The following is a 17,776-nucleotide window of genomic DNA, read 5'->3' as shown; positions in this document are numbered from 1 at the left end:
TGTATTTTCCATGCCGCATATCCTCACTAGGGTTCGGCCAGCCAATCGCAGAGCACATACAAACAAACAACCATTCGCACATACTTTCACACCCATGGGAAATGTATAGTCTTCAATTAACCTACCATGCATGTTTTTGGAATGTGGGATGAAACTGGAGTACCCGGAGAAAACCCAATCAGGCACGGGGGGCATGACCACTCCACACAGGCAAGGCCGTATTTTAACCCGCGTCCGGGTCAGTTTATTTCTCAAACCCAATCTGAAACACTGTGTCATCAGTAAAAAGTTACTGGAATCACTGGATGCAATCCAAAAAGGGGCCACAGAGACACACGAACCCACACATACAGTACATAGACACATTCAGCATCAGCCTTCCATAGCATGTCAGCTTGACACTAACTAATCCCTGTCAGCAGCCTCTTTGTTTTGAACATCATTTAACTTCTTTACAGGTGACTGAGTGACCCCTGCCTGGAGATTAACTAATTTCTTTAACAACTCTGTGCACTGTGTCACATTTACGACTCACTCTACCTTCACTGGTGTGTGTGTGTGTGTGTTAGTGTGTGTGTGTGTGTGTGTGTGTGTATACACTACTGTCTAACCAGTGTTGGGTATTAGCAGCCTTCCAAGTAGCGGTATTAGTTTTAGTAGTTTTCAATATCAAATAGCTTTTCAGTAGGGAAGCTACTTTCGTGATCACTTAATGCGGTAGGGTTCACACAAGCTACATTTCTCCAGCCAGTTGTAAACCTTAAATGCATCTCTTCCATTTGATGGAACATATCAATTCGCTCTAGACATTGTATAAAAAGATGTCCATGAATTTCCTGATAATGCAGCTGAGGGGTATGAAAACATAGAGCTGGAGACAATGGCAGAGGAGGGTTCAGAGATGTGTACAGCTTGTGAATCCCCATGGCCATACATTAACAAATTCATGTTACTTATCGAGTCCCCACCGAAACAGTTACATGGTCTGGTCTCGTCTTTACTGTGCAACCCCAAAAGGAAGCGCCTGTCAACATCCATGACATCCAACACAAATTAAGGACACGCCATTTGGGTATTTCTCGAAGTTAAAACTTAAAAATAGCAAACATCAACAGCTAACACAGAACTAGCAAGCAACGTTTTTGGGAGCATAGAACAAAACTGTGCGTGTGTGTGTGCGTGTATCTGTGTAAAAGGAATTTAGACAGATGAAACTGAAAAGTAGAACTCTGGATTGTGTTACTCAGAAATATTATTTGTGGAGGTTGTTTTCTCTACAAAACAAATTTGTTTTGGTCTATTTAAATAACTAATTTGATATTTGATCACTTAAAAAGAGCACATTTTAAAAGAGGATGAGCACATTAACTATTATACATGACTTACAGTATTGCACACTGTTCAGTTATTTTAATATTAAAAGTGCCATCACTGGATTAGTACAAGACATTGGATTGATAGTAAAAACTTCCATCCATCCATCCATTTTCCAAGCCGCGTCTCCTCACTAGGGTCGCGGCCGTGCTGGAGCCTATCCCAGCAATCATCGGGCAGGAGGCGGGGTAAACCCTGAACTGGTTGCCAGCCAATCGCAGGACACACACAAACAACCAATCATTCGTACTCACACTCACACCTACTGGCAAATTATAGTCTTCAATTAACCTACCATGCATGTTTTTGGGATGTGGGAGGAAACCGGAGTGCCCGGAGAAAACCCACGCAGGCACGGGGAGAACATGCAAACTCCACACAGGCGGGGCCGGGGATTGAACCCCGGTCCTCAGAACTGTGAGGCAGACGCTCTGACCAGTTCTTCACCGTGCCGCCACAGTAAAAATGATGATTATCCAAATATTTTAGAATTAAGTGTTAATTTATACTCTCATGGTATGATTACATAATTTGAAAATGTAGTTTTTCTTTTAAAGAGGCTCCACTGCTGTACCCAACTGAAGTAGCTTTGATTCAGTTTTGTTACCGTTCTTATTTTATCGTAACTTAGCTTACTACATCTCTCTGGTAGGTAGCTTCAGTGTAGAGTTAGGTTCATGAATGAAAAAATTACTTTTAACCTAGCTCACTAAATTTACCAAGTAGCTTTACCAAGTAGCTTGAGAGCACATTTCCAGATTAAGATCGCTGTTTAGCTATTTAAGTACAACTTTAGGTTTTTGAAAGCTGTGCTTGCTGGACTATCATGTAGCTTTGCATGGATAATAAACATGAATATCAAAGGATAATGCCTTTCAAAGAATGGTTAGACATGGGCAGAAGGGAACTAAAAAAACTGTGATGGATATTTTTGACCTAGACAAGCCCATGATTTACATGACAAGCATATGGGTAGCAGCCAGCCAGTTGCCGTAGATCACAGTTTTTCAAGGATATCGAACCTTTGAGGCATGGGGTCAAATGTTGATTTTTCTAACTACAACTCTCTCCCAACATTCTTTACATTTTCAGGAATTCTGCTACTGATGTTAAATGGACCAAAGCAGTATGCTTGCTGTGGCTTAGGTAAGTAAGCACAACCAGATGCGATTGTCAACTTATTTCCATCCTTGCTAATCAGTGATGTCTTGGCAAAGAATCTACAGTACATTGTTGTTCAGGGTTTTTTTAACTAACAAAATTGACAGGAATTCAACTAGCATTCAGCAGTCAGCTGGAGCTAATCAACATTTGTGCGAGAAAGCACATGATTAATTATTCAAGAAAGGTTCCTTTCAAAGTACTCTTATTCTGATTACATAATAGAAGGCAGATGACATAAAGCCACCGACATCACAAAGTATACAATGTGTTGTAGTAGCATCTTCAGATGGATCATGAAGTATTAGGCATTTTGACAAACTATGAAACAGTTCCAGGTAATTCCTGACTTAACTTTATTTATTTATAATGCAATAAATGTAATTAATTTAAATTGTTTTCTGTTCACGATAATTAGCTGAGCAAGTACGTTTGACAGAGGGGTAAAGCACCCATCCATCCATCCTATCCCAGCTAACTGCGGGCAGGAAACAGGGTGGGTACACCCTGAACTGGTTGCCAGCCAATCGCAGGGCACATACAAACAAACAACCATTCGCGCTCTTATTTATACCTTTGGGCAATTTCGAGTCTTCAATCAACCTACCGCAAGAAAATGCAAACTTCACACAGGCGAGGCCAGATTTGAACCCGGGTCCTCAGAACTGTGAGGCGGATGTGCTAACCAGTCGCCCACTGTGCCGCCCACGGGGAAAAAAACAGTCGAACATCAATTCAAATGCTATTTTCTCCGTGATGTGGGTCAAACTGATTTGTTTGAATTTCTGATTCAATAATTTTCGCCATCGAAAATAACTGTCATAGAATTAGCTCAGGATGACACTGTTGCCATCATAAAACATTTATTACTTGACAATGTTTATTATGTCAAGTAATATTTTAACATAATATAAGAGCAAAAATATTTGTTAATAGTAAAACTTAAAAATACTAAAGCTCTGTCTTGACTGCAATGACTAATGACGATGGTATATTTTAAGGGGTGTCAAAGTCACAGATATGCTCCACATTTCTTTTGTCAACATTCTTAATTGTCACACAAGTGTAAAAAAGTGAACCACTGTTGATAGTATAACTTTGTAAAGATAAATTGCTAAGGTGACCTTTGAGGGTTGCTTGAATGTCCCTTACTAACCGTGTATGTTTTTCCTCTTGACACCATTTCTTGAGACTTGTCCTTCTTTTCCAGTACGTGTTGTAAAATGTCACAAAAAGCCAAAGAACAAAAAATAAATTAAATTAAATAAAAAATGTGCTGAGTTAATAATTTGCCGCTGCTCAATGAATTGAGGTTTCATCAGGTACGCTGAAGTTGCAGGTGGTATGCTGATGTCTCAATTTACATTATGTGGCATTTTTAAATAACGTTTTTGTGCAACTTTAGGGGAATATGTTCCAGAAAATTTCAATTCAGTGTTTGCCACTCCACTAGGTACAATCATCATGTTACCATGTCACTGACTCCAAGATGATGATCACGTATCCAATACATTTTTGTTGTGGGGTACATTATAGTTACGGTTTACCTCAGAGGGCCGTTATGACTGTGAAACCATATAAATGTTAAATTGCCTCATCATATTATAACATATACACACCAAATGGATTGATAACTAGTTTTAAAATCAGAAGTCAATGATAATAGTTTGGTCAGCTATTGCTCAATTTACTGTAAAAGGGCGTTTGTGTCACGATGGGTGGGGGTTTTTGGAGGCAAGGAAATGGAGGACCCAAGTGCAGGGAGGCCAGGCAGGAGTGCAGGAATTACAAAAAAAAGTATTTATTTAAAAAAAAAAAAAGAAAGAAAAAACTGGCAAATAAGGCATATGGAAAACTAACTAAACAAAGTCCCCAAACTAATCATCCAAGTAACGAAGGATCACTTGAGTAAACCCAAAACAAGACAACTGGTTGAAATAACTGAGCGACACAACTGGCGACTACAATGTGACACACACATTGAACTGACAAGAACTGATAGAAACCAGGGAACTAAATATTAACAAATTGACGAGACAACGAGAAACACCTGGGCAACATACGAGTGTCTGGAGGGAGCTGATTGGTCGACACAAGGTAGAAGGCTGACGAGAACAGGTGGACACAATAACCAAATGATCACACAAGACATGAACAACATGGCACGAAGGAAAACATGAAACTAAACTGCGTTTAATCTAAACGAGAACACAGACCATGACCGTTTGGTATCAAAATATGCTTGCAATATCTCAACATTGTTATCTATTTTAATTAACAAGACAACTCTAAATTGCCCGTAGGTGTGGATGTGAGTGCGAATGGTTGTTTGTTTGTATGTGCCCTGTGATTGGCTGGCAACCAGTTCAGGGTGTACCCCGCCTCCTGCCCGATGACAGCTGGGATAGGCTCCAGTACGCCCGCGACCCTAGTGAGGAGAAGCGGCTCAAAAAATGGATGGATGGATGGAAGTTGAAATTTTGTTACAGATGGGACAGATTTAAGTAAGAATCATAGAAGTTGCTGCACATAATTTGCTTTTGCGTGCCACATAAAACAATGTGACGGGCTGGATCTGGACCCAGAGCCTTGAGTTTAACACCTGTGCTTTAGGGTCTAGGTCCTATGGAAGTTGGAATAGACTGCTGGAGAGACACTGAATTTAATCAGAAAGGCTGCTAATGTGTCCTTTAGCACAGGAAAGCGCATTAACTAATCAAAATGCTGTCACTGCTACACTGTTGTGATCATTTATTATTTTAGAATGATTGAAATAATTCAAGCAAATGACATGCATTTTTCTGATATATTTATTAATTTATGTACAAAAGACAATAATTTTCATTGAGTGAGTGTAGCTTAGGTGTAAAACTGTGCTTCATATACTGTAGTGGCCAGAGTGATTGACAAATACTCTACATGTTCATACAAAGGGGGTAAAAAAGATGTGCCATCCAGAATCTTGAAGTGTGTGTGTGTGTGCGTGTGTGTGCGAGTGTGTGCGTGTGTGTGTGTGTGTGTGTGCATGCGCGTGTGTGTGTGTGTGTGCACGGGTTTGGTTTCTCTCACAACATTTACAACTCTGATACCTATCCATTGATTAAATTAGTAAGACATATGACTGGAATCAATGAAGCTAAGTCATTAACTGATAATGGGGCAATCTTGGCAACATTGTTGATATTAAATGGGAGGAGTCTTAAGAAGCAACCAAAAGATGTACAATGATGCTGTGTGGGTGTGTTTGAGTGTCCTGGTTAGTTCTAAGCATTCCATGAGGGCCATGCCAGTGAGCCTGACAAGCCTTCTCTAGGCGGCTCTCTCTAATAGGTGCTAATTGCATTCCATTCCTTGCTGGTCAGTAGCCAAGAGGAATGTGACTGTTATTACAAGGGATCCCTGGAGCCTTGGTCCATCAGCACATTCTTATGCACTCAGTCAAAATACTCCTGCAACAGCAAAGGTGTGACAGACAGTGAATAAAGCTGGATATGAGCAGTAATAACAAATTATAATAAGCAATAGGCAGTGATAACAGAACATGAGATGTAAACTATAAACGACGATGAGGATGAGGATTGCTCTGCTGTTTGCTTAATTTGGTCCATGATTGCAAACTTGCGCGGCACGGTGGCCGACTGGTTTAGAGCGTCAGCCTCACAGTTCTGAGGACTGGGGTTCAAGCACCGCCTGTGTGGAGTTTGCATGTTCTCCCCGTGCCTGCGTTGGTTTTCTCCGGGCACTCCATGTCATGGGTGTGTGTTCCGGGTTTTGTCTTCCCCCCCTGTTTCACACACACCTGCTCCTGTGAGCATCTTCACCACCTGTGCCTCGTTCACCCTAATTACCTATTGTATTTAACCTCGTGTCTCATTCCCTCTTGTTGCCAGTTCGTTGTACCTTGTCTTCGCATTCCAGCATTCCTTGTTTCCACGTCACAGACTCACAGTAAGATTTGACCCTGTTCCGATTATCGACCTTGCCTCTTTGCCTCATGTTTTTGGATACTGTTGCCTTTCTTGGATTGCCTGCCTGTGTACCGACCTATGCCCGTCTATTAAACCTCTCTTTTTGGAAACTGTCCATTTGTTTTGGAGTCGTGCATTTTTGGGTCCTATCCTCTGTTCCGTTCATGACACTCCGGTTTCCTCCCACATCCCAAAAACATGCATGAATTGGAGACTCTAAATTGCCCGTAGGTGTGAATGTGAGTGCGAATGGTTGTTTGTTTGTATGTGCCCTGCGATTGGCTGGCTACCAGTTCAGGGTGTACCCCGCCTCCTGCCCGATGTTAACTGGGATAGGCTCCAGCACGGCCGCGACACTTGTGAGGAGAAGCGGCTCAGAAAATGGATGGATGGATGGATTACAAAGTTGCAAAGATGTGCTCATTTCCTCAGTGCATGTAACTGTCATGGGTGTGTGTTATGGTTGTTGTCTGCCCCGTCTCATACACACCTGCTCCTGACAGCATCTTCCCCACCTGTGCCTGGTTTACCCAAATTACCCCATGCGCTTAACCTCGTGTCTCATTCTTTCTGGTCGTCAGTTCGTTGTACCTTGTTGTCACATTCCAGCATTCATTGTTTCCAAATCACCGACTCATAGTAAGCCTAGTTTCTCATAGTTTCGCATTCTAGCATCTGAGAGTCAGTGGAATAACAGGGCACTACTCTGTGCATTTTTCAAGGACTATCCCCCGCCGTCAAGGATCATTTGGTCCCACTAGACCTGCCGACCGACTTGGACACTCGAATCGCTCTCGCCATAAAGATCGACAAAAGGCTTTTGGATCGCGAGCTGGACGGAGATCGGCGGAAGGATGCGCCACCGTGAACTTGGAGGACGAGCTTCGGTGACCAGCCAAACCAAGGCCACCACAACGCTTATGCTGCAGATGGCAGTTTTATGGGCAAGATCACTCACTGCACCCAAACACTCACATTAACATTTCCTGATTCTCAATCGGAACGCATTACTTTTCATGTATTTCATGCTAGGAATTATGACCTTATTTTAGGGAACCTGTGGTTGAAATGACATAACCCCCACATTGACTGGTCCTCTGGGCATGTTCAGGATTATGTTTTAAATGATATTCCGCAGATATCCCATCTGGGGATCCTGACTTGCCTCAAGTGCCCACCTGTTACCATGACATTAAAGAAGTTTTTTCCAAGTCCAAGACAAATCCCTTCCACCCCACAGACCTTATGACTGTGCAGTTGACTTGCTTCCTGGAACCACACCTCCACGGGGGAGGTTGTTCTCTCTTTCAGGCCGGAACACAAGGCCATGAAGGAGTATGTGGAAAAAAATCACTGACAGCCAGGATCATTCGCCCATCTTCATCCCCTGCGGGAGCAGAATTTTTCTTTGTGGACAAGAAGGACAAGACCCTGCGAGCCTGTGTCGATTACCGGGGTCTCAATGAAATAACTGTGAAAAACAGATACCCTCTTCCTCTCATCTCCACCGCCTTTGAGTTCCTGGAGGGAGCCAAGGTTTTCACCAAACTCGACTTGAGAAATGCGTATCATCTAGTCAGTATAAGGGAGGGGGGAGAATGGAAAACTGCATTCATCACACCAACGGGACATTATGAGTATTTGGTAATGCCTTTTGGACTAACTAACGCTCCCACTGTTTTCCAGAACTTTGTCAATGATGTCTTGTGTGAAATGTTGAATGTGTACGTTTTTGTATATTTGGATGATATTTTGATATTCTCCCCGGATGAGGAGACTCACATCATTCATGTCCGCTCTGTATTGCAGCGTTTACTGCAGAATGAATTATATGTCAAGGCTGAGAAATGTGAATTCCACAAGGCGTCTGTTTCTTTTCTGGGTTTCGTGCTGTGCCACGATACCTGTGCCCCCCGATCAGAACCCGAGTGTTGTTCTGTAATTTGACTTCTGTGCTCACCACGGATTGTCCATTATGAACACCATGTTCAAGCACAAGGTTGTCCACACGTGCACTTGGCACCACGACACCCCAGGTCGCAATTCGATGATCGACTTAGTGGTCGTATCATCGGACTTGCGGCCGATGACACTCGGGTGAAGAGAGGGGCAGAGCTGTCAACCAATCACCACCTGGTGGCGAGTTGGCTCTGATGGGGGGAAGATGCTGGTCTGACCTGGCAGGCCCAAACGTATTGAGAGGGTCTGTTGGGAACGTCTGGCAGAATCCCCTGTCAGAAGGAGTTTCAACTCCCACCTCTGGCAGAACTTCACTCATGTCCCAAGGGAGGCAGAGGACATTGAGTCCGAGTGTAACATGTTCCGCTTCTCCATTGCCAAGGTGACCGACCGGAGCTGTGCCTGTCGTGGCGGCAAATTCCGAACCCGTTGGTGGACACCACCAGTGAGGATGCCTTCAACCTGAAGAAGGAGTCCTGTCGGGCCTTTTTGGCCTTTGTGACTCCTGAGGCAGATGATGGGTACCGGCTGGCCAAGAGGAATGCAGCTTTGGTGGTCGCTGAGGCAAAAACTTGCATATGGGAAGAGTTCAGTGAGGCCATGGAGAACGATTTCCGGACGGCTTTGAGGAAATTCTGGTCTACCATCCGGCGTCTCAGGAGGAGTGCACCATCAACACTGTGTATAGTGAGGATGGGGCACTGCTGACCTCGATTCGGGATGTTGTGAACTGGTGGGGAGAATACATCAAAGATCTCCTCAATTCCACCGACATGCCTACCCATGAGGAAGCACAGTCTGGGGTCTGTGAAGCGGACTCTCCTATCTCTGGGCTTGAGGTCACCGAGGTGGTTAAAAAGCTCCTTGGTGGCAAGGCCCCAGGAGTGCATGAGATTCGCTCGGAGTTCCGAAAGGCTCTGGATGTTGTGGGGCTGTCCTGGTTGACATGCCTCTGAAACATCGCATTGACATTGGGGACAGTGCCTCTGGATTGGGAGACTGAGGTGGTGTTCCCTCTTTTTAAGAAGGGGGAGCGGAGGGTGTGTTCCAACTACAGGGGGATCACACTCCTCAGCCTCCCTGGTAAGGTCTATTCAGAGGTGCTGGAGAGGAGGGTCCGTTGGGAAGTCGAATCTCAGATCCAGGAGGAGCAGTGTGGTTTTGTCCTGCCCGTGGAACAGTAGACCAGCCCCACAACCTCTGCAGGGTCCTCGACGGTGCATGGAAGTTCGCTCAACCAGTCTACATGTGTTTTGTGGATTTGTGGATGGATGGATGGATTGCAAAGTGACTGACTGTGGGGGTGCTTCAGGAGTATAGGGTACCGAATCCCCTGATACGGGCTGCTCGGTCCCTGTACGACCGGTGTCAAAGTTTGGTCCGCATTGCTGGCAGTAAGTCAGACTCATTTCCGGTGAGGGTTGGCTGCCCTTTGTCACCGATTCTGGTCATTACTTTTATGGACAGAATTTCTAGGCACAGCCGAGGTGTAGAGCGGGTCCGGTTTGGTGGTCTCAGTATTGCATCTCTGCTTTTTGCAGACGCTGTGGTTCTGTTGGCTTCATCAAGCTGTGATCTCCAACTCTCACTGGAGCTCTTCTCAGCCGAGTGTGAAGCTGCTGGGATGAGAATCAGCACCTCCAAATCTGAGACCATGTTCCTCAGTCAGAAATGCGAGGAGTGCCCTCTCCAGTTCGGGGATAAGATCCTGCCCCAAGTGGAGGAGTTCAAGTATCTTGGGGTCTTGTTCATGAGTGAGGGAAGACTGGAACGGGAGATCGACAGGCGGATCGGTGCAGCGTCTGCAGTGATGCGGACTTTGTATAGGTCCGTTGTGGTAAAGAAGGAGCTAAGCTCTGAAGCTCTCAATTTACCGGTCGATCTACGTTCCTACCCTCACCTATGGTCACGAGCTGTGGGTCGTGACCGAAAGAAAAAGAACCCGGTTACAAGCGGCCGAAATAAGTTTCATCCGCAGGGTGTCCGGGCGCGGAGAGGGTGAGAAGCTTGGTCATCCGGGATGAGTAGAGCCGCTACTCCTCCACATTGAGAGGAGCCAGATGAGGTGGCTTGGGCATCTGATTAGGATGACGCCTCCGTGGGGAGGTGTTCCAGGCACGTCCCACCCGGGGATGACCCAGGACACGCTGGAGAGACTACATCTGTCGGCTGGCCTGGGAAAGCCTAGAGATCCCCTCGGAAGAGCTGGATGACGTGGCTAGGGAAAGGGAAGTCTGTGCCTCCCTGCTAAAGCTACTGCCCCCGCGACCCGACCTCGGATAAGCGGAAGAAAATGGATGGATGGATGGACAACATCCCAACTTCATTTGCATTGGAGTTTGTAAAATGATGTGTCATAAGGTACAAACTGGAATTTTTGAGACTCCCATTGCTCGCTTTTGTCGCTTGTGGCACAACAATAGTGTGAATCAGATCCCTGACACTGATGTTGATGGATCAAAACACTTGTTTACATTCAAGTTCAGAATGAGTGAATTGGACTGATTCTTAATTTGCATTTTTATAGTCTCATTTTCTGACACACTTATTCTGCCAATGAAAACTATATACAGTATTTGGGAATGACTGAGCTCGTCTCACATGTTGATGTTTTGGTGGACTTCAGAGGATTTTCAGATCAAATTGGGCCCAGTCACCCAAGTTCAAGTTTTGGAATGACCGTATCCGCATGGGTGGTATTTGGTCTAAAACGTAATCCAAATGGGCAAAAATTTTGATAATTTTTCCTCAGTCCAAACTGATCTCCATGAATGCTTTTTTTCTTCTTAAAACACAGGAACAATTTTCCTGCTTTCATGGAGAACTAAGGAAATTTTTAAATATCTAAAGAAATAAAGAAAAGCTTCCAAACATTTTTCATCCTTTCCATTTTGTTTACAATAACCTTTCTGGCAAAAACTATGTTTTACTCACTTATTGTCTTCAGTTTTTCTATTGCACATTTAATTATCTGGCTACTTATGCTTTACTGTAATTCTGCTTTATTTCAAACAGAATTGACAGTTTGGTTATAGTTTAGTTCTTTGGCCACAATTGGCAAGAGGCTAAAAATTGTTTTGCTAAAAAAAAAAAAAAAATTTGGCTTAAAAAATTAATTTGGCTTACTCATGAACAATTTGTCCACCTCAACTTCTGCAATGGTGGCTGAGACAGTCAAAGTCCAGAGCTTTTTCCCATTTAGACTCTGTGGCAAGACTTGAACATTAGTGTTCTCTCCACCCAATCTGACTGACGTTCCTCTATTTTGCAAAGAATGAATGGCAAAAATGTCAGTCCGAAGATCTGCCAAGTACCCCAAAACACTATCACTTGCAATTGCTAATTTCTACAAAGTATTGACATTTGGTTTGGTGAATACGTTCTTATACCCAACTTTTCAGATTTTTATTTGGAAAAATATTTGAAACCTTGTGTCATTTTCCTTCCACTTCACAATTATGTGGCTCTTTGTATTGGTCTATCACATGAAATCTTAACAAAATACATCTGTGACTGTAACGTGGAAAATGTACAAAGGTTCAACTATGTTTGCACGTCACTGTATATTGTGTATTGCTTTCTTCTCAAGCCAGATCCATTAAACCTAATATGTGTAGGGGCTGATAGTCACAGCGCAAAGTTAACAATATCGCAAGACAATGGAAAATGGGAGGACCCTTTGGAAAAACTGATTATTCTGGTTTGTCTAAATGTCTGTCTCTCATGTTAGCATTTCCACTGGTCGGCCCAGTGGAAAAGGTCAGAATCCTGGAACTAAGCCAAACGAAGACAGTGAAGGAATATCAAAGTAAAACAGTGTGACACAGGACAATACTCACATCGGTGAATCGTTAGGAGGCTTGATATTGGTGGGAATTACCACCTCTAAATAGTTTCATAGTAAATGGTATAAGGTTGCCTTTTGTGTGAGTGTGTGATTTCGTGCACGTCATGCTTGTACCCACGCTGTACATGAGAAAGCCGGTGTGCCAGCCTCTCTCTCGCTCTCTATACCCACATGGACATGGAGCCCATGACGGTAGAGGAAGCAAATTAACTCCTATCCTTCCTGCCGCCTCTCAGCTCATGTATATACTTCCCAGAATTGTTTGCCACAAAGTAGATGACACATCAGCCGAATGAGTGTAGCCACTTTATTTTCAGGCAGTGGAGAGTTGTTTTTTGCATTATTTCTGACTGAGTGTCTTGTGGGACGAAGTAAAACATAGCTGAGGTGAACTGACTCAAAAAAAGTCACAAATGCGATTAGAAACATAAAATTAACCACATCTTTTTCTTCATGCTGTGTACATTACGTAATTGTCATCGTTCGTTCTGAATAATTTAGAAAGTATTATTACAGAAAAATCCGCATTCACTACAAACAAAGCCAGAGAGTTGGCCAAACATTCCAGATTGTAAATTTAATTTAAATGTAATAATTCATTATAATCACTCAAGGGGAAATTCAACTCATACTCTGCTGTATATTTGTGTTGTACACCACACAGTGAAACTAATCACACACGTGCAGTGTGACGGTGGTCATCCTGCACACTTCTGCCCAAGGTTTAAACCAATGTGACCACCGTCCCCCGGGTTGAGTCAAGTGCGCTAACCAGCAGGCTCAAAGCCCGAGCAGCTAACCCACCAGCTACTCTTGGGACTTCTAACTGTTTAAGAAGTTAATAGCAAGAGAGAATAACTTGTTGTAATGTCTGCTGGTTTTAGTTTGCATTGTTCGATCTTCCATCTATCTGATGGAAGGAGTAGGTGGTGACCAGGATGTGGAAGGTCCAAGAGGATTTTGTGTGCCCTTGTTTTAGTCCTAGCAGCGTGCAAGTCCTTAAGAGGTAGGTACATTTTTCACCAGCCTTGACTGTTGTGGCAGCACCAAACCAGACTGTGATGGATGAACACAGACCTGATTCAATAACTGCTGTGTAGAATTGCCTCAACAGCTCCTGTGGCAGTCCGTGCTTCCTCAGACGCCGCAGTAAGTATATCCTTTGCTGGGTCTTTTTATGGATGGAGTTGATGTTGGTCTCCCACTTCAAGTCCTGAGAAACTGTAATTCCCAGGAACCTGAAAGTCTTGACAGGTGACACAGGGCAGTTGGACAGCGTAAGGGGCAGCTGTGGTGAAGCATGTTTCCTGAAATCCACAATCTTCTCTACCGCTTTGAGCACCGTTGTTCAGCTCCAGGTTGTGTTGGCCACACCAAAGTCCCAGCCACTCCATTTCCTGTTGATACGCAGACTCGTCACTGTCTTGTCAAAGGCTTCCTTGTACATTCTGCAAACCTGATAACTATCACTCACTGATGAGTTTCATGATATCATCTCTCTTGGACTGTTTCAGTCAATCAACCATGGGCAATACAGTTGAAAGTCAACATATTTTATGACACTCAATTCCAGGCACAGTCAAAGTTATATTAGCAGAGCGTTAACAAGAAATCATGGACACAGACACATTTGATGACGTACAGTGGGTGACAAGTAACAGGAATGTGATGATGTTAATACATGTGGGCTTGTGATTGGCTTCAATGGAAATGACCCTAGCTATTATTTTTGGGAAGTTTCACATCGGAGTTGTTTGGTTTTGCAGAGTTAGGAAATGCAACATTGAAGTTCAACTGCTGTGATCGGCAGTCTGATAGTAGGTGTGGCTCCATTTTCTTTTTGTAAATAGCTGTGTCTCTGGAGTGCCTGCTCACCCATCAATTGTGAAATCAAACAACCAAGTCAATGTTTTATCTATTTCTAGAAATATGTCTGTGAGCAAGCGTAATGATTTTTAACATTTTCACATTTCAGCTCCATCCATCCATCCATTTTCTGAGCCGCTTCTCCTCACTAGGGTCGCGGGCGCGCTGGAGCCAATCCCAGCTGTCATCGGGCAGGAGGCGGGGTACACCCTGAACTGGTAGCCAGCCAATCGCAGGGCACACACAAACAAACAACCATTCACACTCACATTCACACCTACGGGCAATTTAGAGTCTCCAATTCATGCATGTTTTTGGGATGTGGGAGGAAACCGGAGTGCTCGGATAAAACCCACGCAGGCACGCGGAGAACATGCAAACTCCACACAGGCGGGGCCGGGGATTGAACCCGGGTCCTCAGAACTGTGAGGCTGACGCTCTAACCAGTCGGCCACCGTGCCGCCCACATTTCAGCTCATTTATATAAATGCCACCTCAATGATTGTATTCAGCCAATGTCATAGCAGACTGGGTAAATCTCCAGAGCCACCTTGAAGTGATGGCCAGATTCTGACCACTGAATTCTGAAAACTATCACATCAAAGCCAAAAGGGCGGCTGTGGCTCAGTAGGTAGAGCAGGTCGTCCAGTGACCGAAGAGTAACTGGTTTGAATCCCAGCTACGACTGTCCGCATGTCGAAGGGTCCTTGGGCAAGACACTGTACCCTAATTTGCTCCCAGTGGGCCAGGCAGCGCCTTGCATGGCAGCAGTCACCCATTGGTGAATGAATGTGTGTGTGAGTGAGTGAATTTAAGGCTTTGTAAAGCGCTGTGGACACTGTGATGGTGGAGATAAACCACTATATAAGTGCACTCCATTTACCATTTACCAAAAGGTAAGCAGAGCTGCATTGAGATTTGCTGGATGCACACCTTAGCATTAGCAAACAGCGTTTGCTTTCTGGTAAGTGGCACATACAGTACTTGATTGCTCGGTGAAGGTGGCGGTGGGGAGGTATTTGTGTTTGACGAGGTGTCCACTGCAACACATCCACAGGGCTACACAGTAATCGACAAGTGTAATTCGGGAACTTTGTGATGAAGTGATGCCTCCATGTGAAAATAGAATCCATATTGTCTTGTCAAGGTTCGTATGTTCTTCGCAGCTCTGAGTCTCTTTTTGCGTGTGGTTCGCACCCCTATTCCTCTTGTCCACCCTGTCTGTCCTCTAAAACCCTTTTCTGTCCGGCTGCATTTTCAATAAAAATTAAAAATAAGCAGAGGGAGTACTCCCCTGTTGCACAACAAAATGGTTCCAGCACAAACGGCATACAGATCCACCATTTTGCAAAGCCATGCAGCTGAACAGGCGAGGTTAAAAAAAAATTAAAACATTTATTTAAAAATGTTAAAAAAGGTATGCATTGTTGTCCACATCTACTCTTTGGTAATGGTAAAAGTGTAATGTTATATTGTGTATATTTGATACATATATTTGTACATTTGTGCTAGTTTTTATTATATGCTACTGATTGAACAGTGCTAGGCAATAAATAATACAGTTTGACGAAATGGGTTCCTCCTTTAATGAGGTGTTCCTGACGTAGATCAAAGTATGTAAAAAGGAATTCAGCTTACCTTGTGGTAGTGTACATTATAAACAATTTCAAAATACTCTACCAGTCAACTGAAGAAACAGCATTGACCTATAAACTGGTAGACAATTTTAAATGACATAACAATGAACAACAATGAATAATAATTCGTTTGACACAAAAGGACATTTTCACTCATTTGTTAAAAATGTAAGATGACCCGTTTTCTACAATTTAATAAAAAATAAAGACTATACAGTTTCATCTTAAAATGCACGATTCACTTAAACCAGGCAGTAAAGAAAATAAATACGCATAAGCATTATTTATTTTTTTAGCCTTACCCCGGCGGTGGAATTACTGCAGCCAGTCTGTCCCTTGTAGAGTTCCTTGATGTTTCATCGCGTGCAGCTGGTGGTTCACGTGGTGGCTGGGCGGGGGGGGGGGGGGGGGGGGGGGGGGGGGGGGGCGGAGGGGGGGGGGGGGGGTCAAGGTCATCTCCTGCAATATCCTCATCAGGATCCACTACGTCCTCATTGTCAATGCACACTTGCTAGACTCGGCCATGAACAGTTCGATCGTGAGGTTGACATTATACATCCATAAATAGGAGATCAGAAAATTTGCATTTAAATTTCAGTATGCCTCTGGGCGATCTGCCTGGAAATATCAACAATTTGGCATCATCCAACACTCACGTATATTAACCGAAAGGAGGCAATGGCTGGTGAGCTACTTTTTTTTAGCATGGAGATATGTTCGATTATCACAGGTGGGTAGAGTAGCCAAATATTGTACTCAAGTAGGAGTACTGATACTTTAGAATAATGTGAATCAAGTAAAAGTAAAAAAAAACAGTCCTCCAAATAAGTGCTTGAGCAAGAGTAAGAAAGAACTCAGTGAAAAAAACTACTCAAGGACTGAGTAAATGGTGAGTAACTTTAATCAGCATTAACGTCAAATAAAATAAAAAGAACAACATAAAATATGAATGTGAAAATTCAGCTATTGCTAAACAATTTCACTTAATCTAAAACATAATAAATAAGATATTTATAAAATAACGAACAATGAATAAAATCTCAAATTCAATTCCAAGAAATGGTCTTATATTATTTTGTTTCCATGTGTTAAACAGCACAATAGGCCCAACAGGCAGAGATTGCAAAAACAGGAACAAGGCTGCAGAGGATACACAGTATAAAGTCGACTCACCTCTTTTCAAATGCCAGGTTTTTGTGATGCAAAAGAATTTAGACCAAAATAAATAATTTTACAACTTTTTCCACCATTAATGTGACAGAAGTTACACAACAGAGTTTTCTTTTGTTCTGTCTCAACTGGTGTTTTACCTGGTTAAATAAAGTTTCAATACAATAACAGTAATCAAATAAATCTGGTTGCACAAGGGCGCACTCCCTCTTATAACTGGCATGTGTCTGTGTTCAGGAGTAACCAATCACATTCAAACTCCTGTTAAATAGGAGTCCACACACAGCTGGCAGGCTGCCACCATTTCAATTTTTAAGTGCCCCAATACACACGCATGCCTTACAGAATTTTGTTTTGCTTTATTTACTGAAATGACTGAATGAAGAAACAGTTTGTCGACCAGACTTATTGATAGTGTGTGTGTGCGAATGTGCGTGTGCATGCGTGTCCAGATTACAAAACGTAGCCCAAAGATCCATGTTTTACAGTTACCTATGGTCATAAAATAGAGCTAATGTTGTACAGCCAAAACAACAACAAAATCATCTGCAATTTACCGCAAGGTGTCTTCTCAAGTGGACTGCAATTTCCAAATTGTCTGTAATGTAAACACAAGTCGCGCGATGGATTTTTCCCCTCAGTATGAGTCACTTTTATTGGCCCATGAACCCTTTGTGTGCGGTCATGTAGCTACATTGTGCCATTTGATTGGTGAATTGGATTCAAATGACTTGGATTCAAATATTTGCGTTGGATTGAATGACCCAAGTAATGCGCACAAAGGTGAAAAGTGT

At 43.3% G+C, this 17,776-nt stretch overlaps 1 long non-coding RNA gene across 1 annotated transcript; it reads right to left on the bottom strand.

The window, feature by feature from the left end:
- Positions 1–13,418: 13,418 nt before the first annotated feature.
- LOC133416718 (uncharacterized) lies at positions 13,419–17,076 on the bottom strand. Its single transcript, XR_009770269.1, has 3 exons — positions 16,986–17,076; positions 16,115–16,200; positions 13,419–13,706 (listed from the first exon to the last, which is right to left on the bottom strand). It is a non-coding gene; the product is annotated as an uncharacterized LOC133416718 (long non-coding RNA).
- Between the last annotated feature and the right edge of the window lie 700 nt (positions 17,077–17,776).

Source organism: Phycodurus eques, chromosome 18, assembly GCF_024500275.1.
Source record: "Phycodurus eques isolate BA_2022a chromosome 18, UOR_Pequ_1.1, whole genome shotgun sequence".
NCBI classification, from domain to species: domain Eukaryota; kingdom Metazoa; phylum Chordata; class Actinopteri; order Syngnathiformes; family Syngnathidae; genus Phycodurus; species Phycodurus eques.
This window is presented reverse-complemented; position numbering and strand designations above follow the sequence as displayed.